Here is an 8064-nt window from a genome sequence, read left to right on the forward strand (position 1 = left end):
AAGGCAATAGAAATATCAAGCATAGTTTGCTCAATGATGTTATTAGAATACGAAAAGGCAGTCCAGTCTATGTTTGGTAAATTAAAATCGCAGTCAAGATTAGCCTATCATTCTCTTTTAAATGGCGCTCAATATATTTTTTCAGATTCACTAGGAGTGCTACAGAGAAATTCGGTGGCCTGTACACGGCTCCTAAAACGTAACGAACATTGTTTTTGTAAAATTTACAAAAGATGCCGTCTACATCGTCAATATCTGGCATTCTAAAGACTTGAAGTGAAGATTTGAACAGTATGGCCACTCCGCCGCCCCTTCCATCTCGGTCTTTGCGAAAAACTCTGTAGTTTTGTGGTACGAATTCGCTGTCAAAAATATGTTTTCCCAACCAGGTTTCAGTAGTGCAGCGATTTCTACATCATGCGTCAACAGCAGGCCCTCAAGTTGCGTAGCTTTGCTTACAATACTTCGACAGTTGACGTTTATCAGCGTGAACCTTTTGTTTATAATATGCGTCTGTCATTCCCTCTATATAGATATACGATAGGACTCGTTCTTCACTTTGTGCCACCCGAACAGAGCACCGTCAATAACCAGCTTATCAAATATCAGCTTGGCTTTAGCGCCGTTATCCTTCTCCACAGCACAGCTTTGCCACAGCTTTTTTCTAATTTCACGAACTCGGCTGGAAAAGTCTTCAGCCACAGAGAATTTGGTTCCTTCCAGCTTCGAACAAGCCTGTAACACCGCCAGTTTTTCTCTGTAGTCCTGAAACTTCATAATTACGGGGCGGCTTTGATCTTTCTTCTTATTCCCCAGCCTGTGACACCTCTCTATGCTACTGATTTCAACTTCCAATTTTTCTTAAAAGAGTTCTTTCCGGATCGCATTCTGAAGACTGGTAGGAGTTTCTTCTTCACCCTCCTCCAAACCATAAACAATCAAGTTATTTCTCCTGCTCCTGTATTCTAAATCATCAATTTTTTTAGCATGTATGAATTATCTTGCTCAAGTTGAGCTACCGTTGCTTTTAGTTCACTGACCACTTTGTTTGTTGATGCCAGACAAGATAGTTTGTCTTCCAGCTTGGTAATGCGAACAGCTAAACCTCCGATTTTTTTCCTCGAGCGTATTCTGTTTTTCCAATAACATGTTAATAGAGGCAGTCATATTGGTTTGGCCTGAAACAAGCTGAAGCAACATTCCTCCTGTGTTGGACCGGGGTTAGACTCAATGTCACCGCATGATAATAGATCTCCTGTGAATTACCAGACATCAGATAAAAAGTACGCAATGCATAGTGGGCAAGGCAGCAGCAACAGGCAGCGGTTATCGCTGCGGAAGCATTTAGTAGGCATATAAGAGTAGGCATATATATATTTAGTAGGCATATATATATGAGTGGGCTCGGCGATCTTGTCAAGCGGCGGCCGCTAACCATGCGTCTGTTCCTTGTGATGCAGATCCTGCTTTTGCCTCTTGGCAAAGCTACTTCGACGCCGGATGACTCGCCGATTGTAACTGATTTCGACAAGCAGTGTGTGAGTGACGTCATCATTGGACCCGACCATTCAACCTTCTACGGCTTTGTGACGTCCTCGGACACCAGGACTATAAATGCAGCACCGCATCCAGGCATCGGCAGTGGGCTCGGCGGTCTTGTCCAGCGGCGGCCGCTAACCATGCGTCTGTTCCTTGTGATGCAGATCCTGCTTTTGCCTCTTGGCAAAGCTACTTCGACGCCGGATGACTCGCCGATTGTAACTGATTTCGACAAGCAGTGTGAGAGTGACGTCGTCATTGGACCCGACCATTCAACCTTATACGGCTTTGTGACGTCCTCGGACACCAGGACTATACATGCAGCACCGCATCCAGGCATCGGCAGTGGGCTCGGCGATCTTGTCCAGCGGCGGCCGCTAACCATGCGTCTGTTCCTTGTGATGCAGATCCTGCTTTTGCCTCTTGGCAAAGCTACTTCGACGCCGGATGACTCGCCGATTGTAACTGATTTCGACAATCAGTGTGAGAGTGACGTCATCATCGGACCCGACCATTCAACCTTCTAAGGCTTTGTGACGTCCTCGGACACCAGGACTATAAATGCAGCACCGCATCCAGGCACGGCAGTGGGCTCGGCGATCTTGTCCAGCGGCGGCCGCTAACCATGCGTCTGTTCCTTGTGATGCAGATCCTGCTTTTGCCTCTTGGCAAAGCTACTTCGACGCCGGATGACTCGCCGATTGTAACTGATTTCGACAAGCAGTGTGAGAGTGACGTCATCATTGGACCCGACCATTCAACCTTCTACGGCTTTGTGACGTCCTCGGACACCAGGACTATAAATGCAGCACCGCATCCAGGCATCGGCAGTGGCTCGGCGATCTTGTCCAGCGGCGGCCGCTAACCATGCGTCTGTTCCTTGTGATGCAGGTTAGTTACAACACCACAATAAGAAGTGATGATCGATTTTTAGTTCTTCTGCCGAGCCCACATGCATGTTTAAGTACTGCTTATGATTGTTTTCGCTCTACTCTGCTGCTGCTTTGTGGCGATATTGAAGAGAATCCAGGACCGTCGGTTGAGGATATGTTTCAGAATCTCATAGAGGGACAACAGGCGATACGTGCTGACATTTCTGAATTAAAAACTCGCATTGAAAACACAGAAAAAACAGTTGCGAGCTTCGATATACGTTTGTCTAAACTGGAGATGACTTCAGATGATGTAAAAGCGATGGCTACATACATTACGGACGTACAGGATACCGTGGCTCAATTACAAGATACACTGAAAAAGAATCAAGCCAAGATTGTCCATTTAGAAGATTACAGCAGAAAATCTAACCTAGTTGTGTTTGGTATTCCGAATATTCCTAACGAATCTGAGTCGGACTTAAGTGACAAGGTTCTTACAGATATCTTTGAAGGCAAATTAGGCACCAGGTGCACGTCAGTTAGTCGTATACACAGGATCGGTAATCCTTCACCGAAACAGCCTATAATTGTTCGCTTTCAAGACTCGAGAGAAAAAGAAGCTGCGTTAAGCAATGCTTACAAACTGAAAGGGACAAATGTCGCTATCCAAAATGATTACTGTGCTGACACTCTTAGAAGACGTAAGTTACTATGGGACAGTGAAAAAGACAAAAAAGGGAAAAAAGTTCGGCTAATCCACGACAAACTGTGCATTGATGGCCAGTTCTACAAGTGGGATGACGAAACTATGTCTCGCGTACTCTTACCTAAACGTACCAGTCTTTCTTCTTCGTCCGAAAGCTAGCAGTTAAATACCAGGCTCCTACGCCTCCTTTCTTTTAATGCTCAAAGTTTGGTAAATAAAACAGATGCCTTAGAAGCGCTTCTTTTTTCATACGACCCACACTTTTGCGCGATCACTGAAACTTGGCTGCACGAATCTATACGGGATGATGAAATTATACCTCCCGGGTACAAACTTTTCCGGCGTGATAGGGGTTCTCGAGGTGGCGGCGTAGCAGTTATTGTTAAAGCGTCTATTGATGTTATTTCCAGCGAAGAAATCTCTGGATGCGAATCCTTATTATTAAAAGCCAGATACGCAGAAATCACATTCTTTATTTGCGCAGTGTGCCGCCCCCCAAATGCAGATGATACGTTCTTGTCTAATCTATATGACAATCTTCTAAGGCTACGAGGTAAAAACGTTGTAGTAACCGGTGACTTTAACTTTCCTTCGTTTGACTGGAACCATATCAATTATGGAACTTCCTTGCAGAGTGATACGCTTTTAGATATTATGTTTTCATTAAACTTGCAGTAACGGTGCATGAATCCACTCGTGGCACCTCTATTTTGGATCTTTTGTTTATTACTGAAATATTTCAAGGCGCGTCCGTGAAAGTTGAAAACGGATTATCGGACCATAAGTTAATTTACTTCTCCTTCATGTTACCATCTAAACAAGCTAAACCACCTAAATCAGTCGTTCTTAGAAAAGATTTCCTTCTGGCAGATGACACCTCGATTTTAGACCACCTGGACTTGGTTCTTAATGCAGTTGAAGATGATGTCGAAGCCTTGTGGGCTAAATTTTGTGGTGCAGTTAATTTGTATCGATAGATTTGTCCCAACGAAACAAGTTCGCAAGCGTAGCCGTAACCCTTGGATAACCAGGGAAATTATTCACATTAAGCGTAAAATTAGGAGGCTAAGGAAGCAAAACATGTTACGTCAAATAAACGAATCAAGAAGAAGTTACTTCTCCGATGGTCTAAACAAGTTCATTAGCAACGATGTCCAAAAGTTTTGGCGCTATTTGAAAAAGAGCAATCTTGACATCGAGAAAATAAATATTGGGGAAACTTCAAATGCTGACGCTTGGGAGATAGCGGAACACTTTAACAAGTATTTCCAGAGCATTTTTTCAAAGCCTGAACAATACGAACTTCAGTATTCAATCTGTACAGAATCGCAAAGTATTACAGTAAATCGTGAAGGAGTTGTACCCATGCTTCTAGAACTTGACGATAGCAAATCAGCAGGACCGGATGAAATACCAAATGCTTTTCTAAAGCGTTACGCAGAACAGATATCGGCATTTCTGACTAATCTTTTCCAGTTATCGCTAGATTCAGGTGAAATACCAGCACTATGGCGCACGGCACGTGTTCTCCCCGTTTACAAAAAAGGTGAACCGTTATCTGTCGCGAATTATCGACCAATCTCGATCACAAGTACGTGCTGTAAAATGCTGGAACACATTGTAGCATCATATATTCGGCAACACTTAGAAGGAAACAAGGTATTATCTGAATTCCAACATGGTTTTCGAAAAGGGCTCTCAACTGTCACACAACTGCTATCGACTGTGCATGAACTGGGATGTGTGTTAGACGGGAACGGTCAACTCGATATATTGTTCCTAGACTTCTCTAGAGCTTTTGACCTGGTTTCACATGGAAAACTGTTGTTTAAACTGGAATGTATCGGTATTCCTCAAAATATTGTCCACTGGATCAAGGCCTACCTTAGTGATAGGAAACAATACGTCACCATTAGGAACTGTTCTTCTCGGATGTTAGATGTTACTTCTGGTGTGCCTCAGGGAAGTGTCTTGGGCCCGCTCCTTTTTTTAGTTTTTATCAATGACCTGTTAGATGTTATTCCTGCCCAGGTTTCTGCCCGATTATTTGCCGACGACTGTGTTGTGTTTAAAGAAATTACGTGCACAAAGGATCAAGAAATTTTACAGGATACTTTAGAAGCTATTTCCCCCTGGTGTACAAATTGGGGTATGCAGTTAAACACTGATAAAACGGTACTTTTAAGAGTAACAAGGAAAATATACCCGTGTTCCTTTACATATCAGCTTAACAACAATAATATCTTAGAGGTGGACTCATATGAATACTTAGGGGTTACGTTTACAAATAAATTAACCTGGTCAAAACACATATCAGAAACTTCTGCTGCTGCACTTCGCAAACTGTGGTTTCTTAAGCGAAAACTTAGGAATTCTCCTGCCAGTACTAAGTGTCTTGCCTATAACAACTGCGTAAGAGCTAAACTTTAGTACGCGGCGGTTGTATGGGACCCCCATAATAAAAAAGATATCATACAACTCGAGCGTGTGCAAAGAAAAGCTGTGCGATTTATATTTGGAAAATATAGAAGACACGATTCCTCATCTACGCTTATGAAGCAACACAACATTCACACCCTAGAATCCCGAAGGAAGGTTAGTCGCCTCATCTTGCTTCATCACTGCCTGCAAGGAAAAATAAAAATGAAGTTGCCTAATTGCGTCAAAGCTCATTGTACTAGAAGAACCAGACATACGCAGGAACACTCAATGGCACCAATTTTCGCCCGCACAAACACATTTAAAAATAGTTACTTCCCTAGAACTGTATCCGAATGGAATGCATTACCTTCTCATATTTTTCTGTCCAGCAATTTTGTAGCAGAGTTGGAACGTCATCTCTTTATTTCATGAGTTTTGTTTGTTTTGTGTTGCGATGCCTGTCTATATATTCAATTCTGATTGATTGTCTGACATTTCTTTTTTTCTCTATGCATATGCTTGTCATTTTTTGTATTGAAAAATGTTTGAATGTGCCCCTCCTGCTAGGACCATGCATGGTCCGCAGTATTTCAAATAAATAAATAAAAACCTGAAGAATGAAGCAAAAATGCCTCCTGAACATCGTTTCCGATGCGCTGCTGCCGAGCCCACTGAAGATGAACGCAGATGCAGGGCTCCTTTTAATGGCTTGGTGAACCACATGCTCTGCCGTCCCAGACGTCGGGGCATGCGCAGAAATCCTGACTGCCGGTTCGATGATTCTGCTGACGCTTGTCACATCAGCACGTGCCAGTAGGTCGTTGTTGATATCGGCGATGACGGCAGACAGTCCAGGCAAGCAGAAGACAGGTGGCTGCACTTGGAACAGGCCCACCAGCACCTGAAGAATGAAGCAAAAATGGCTCCTGAACATCGTTTACGATGCGCTGCTGCCGCGTGCCGTCAACTCACTTGTGTCTTATTTAGAGATTTATGGGGACCGCGAAGATTTGTCGTTCTTTCCTGAATTGGGCTGTAATTTCTTTGTAAGATGTCGCTCGCTCATTGGCCGACCTGAGGTCGAGGCAGCGCACCTCCCGGTGAACGCACGTTTCCAGGATGGTCCGATAGGGCGGGGACCCAGTTTAATGTAATCTGGCAAGAACTGGACATTTTTTGTATGTTTTTGATGGCTGCGTGGTGGGCCCATCCTGTGACAAAATTTCTAGCTGCGGTTTAGTGCCACTGGTAATGTATTAGGCAGAGTGAAGGCAATGCCTAAAGCTAGGGCAGATTCATTGGCCTCCTCCGGGAGTTTTGTTTTCTTGATCGTTCTTGATGCAAGGGGACAACCTCGGTGATCGATGACTGCCAGGAAAAAGGCGTCTCTGTCCATGTGTCCTGCCACGTCCATGTGCGCCGTGTCTTTATAAACTGAAAGTACTTCGTGAATTTTCTGTGCTAGCCTTTCTTCTTTCCTTATCGCACTCTTCAAGCATGTTTTTGGGCCGAGGACGGACTTATCTGTTTCCGTGAACGTGTCTTGTAATTGCTTACGCTGCGTACGGATTAATTCAAATTGTTGGTTGGTTGGTTGGTTTATGGGGTTTAACGTCCCAAAGCGACTGAGGCTATGAGAGACGCCGTAGTGGAGGGCTCCGGAATTTTCTACCTCCTGAGGAGTTCTTTAACGTGCACTGACATCGCACAGTACACGGGCCTCTAGAATGTCTCCTCCAAACAAATTCAGCCGCCGCGGCCGGGATCGAACCCGCGTCTTTCGGGCCAGCAGCCGAGCACCATAACCACTGAGCCACCGCGGCGGCAATTCAAATTGTACTCCGGCTTTCTTTAGGATGAAATATCTCGTTTCAGTGCCTGCCAGTCTTTCGTATTGTGCGGCGAGGTGTGCTGCCATTATTTCTGCTAAGGTGTTATGAATTCAGAGCAGTAGCAGTTTTTTATTGTGTGTATGACGGGGAAGGTTGAGTGCAATTTTGTAGGGCTGCCTAATTAGAGCGTCCGGTTTGTCTCTTTCTCTGGTGACGTATGGTGAAGAGTAGATGACTCCGCTAATAAGGAAGGCCTGGATTAGTTGAGAAGCACTTGTAACTGTCACATGTCAATAGATGTAAATCAAGAAGAGTGACCTTTACATGCATTTACAGATATCTGTCATGAAATGCCATTTCACTCCGGCGAAGCACAAGGAACGTATCATTGATACAGTTTTCTCCTCGTTTGGCGATATAAAACTCTTCTACAAGCTCTGGTTGTGTTCTGACGCGGCTCTTCAGTAATACTTAGCAGTTCTATATGCGAGGATCACAGGCGACGCTCTCCTGCGTGCAAGCTAGGCAGTGGTCTGGAAGGCGGGAATCTTTTTTTTGCTAGTGAATCCTTGTGCTCAAGCAGCTGATCATTAAGAGAACGTCCGGTTTGCCCAACGTACACCTTGCCGCATGTAAGTGGGAACTCATACGCAACTCCTTTCTTGGAGGCTACGAGGGGTTTTGATGTTTT

At 44.4% G+C, this 8064-nt stretch overlaps 1 pseudogene; it reads right to left on the reverse strand.

Moving 5' to 3' along the window:
- Positions 1-525: 525 nt before the first annotated feature.
- Positions 526-6475, reverse strand: LOC149345602 (uncharacterized; annotated as a pseudogene).
- Positions 6476-8064: the final 1589 nt, after the last annotated feature.

This window comes from Amblyomma mixtum, chromosome 4 (assembly GCF_055824585.1).
Source record: "Amblyomma mixtum isolate Tamu chromosome 4, ASM5582458v1, whole genome shotgun sequence".
Classification (NCBI taxonomy): Eukaryota; Metazoa; Arthropoda; class Arachnida; order Ixodida; family Ixodidae; genus Amblyomma; species Amblyomma mixtum.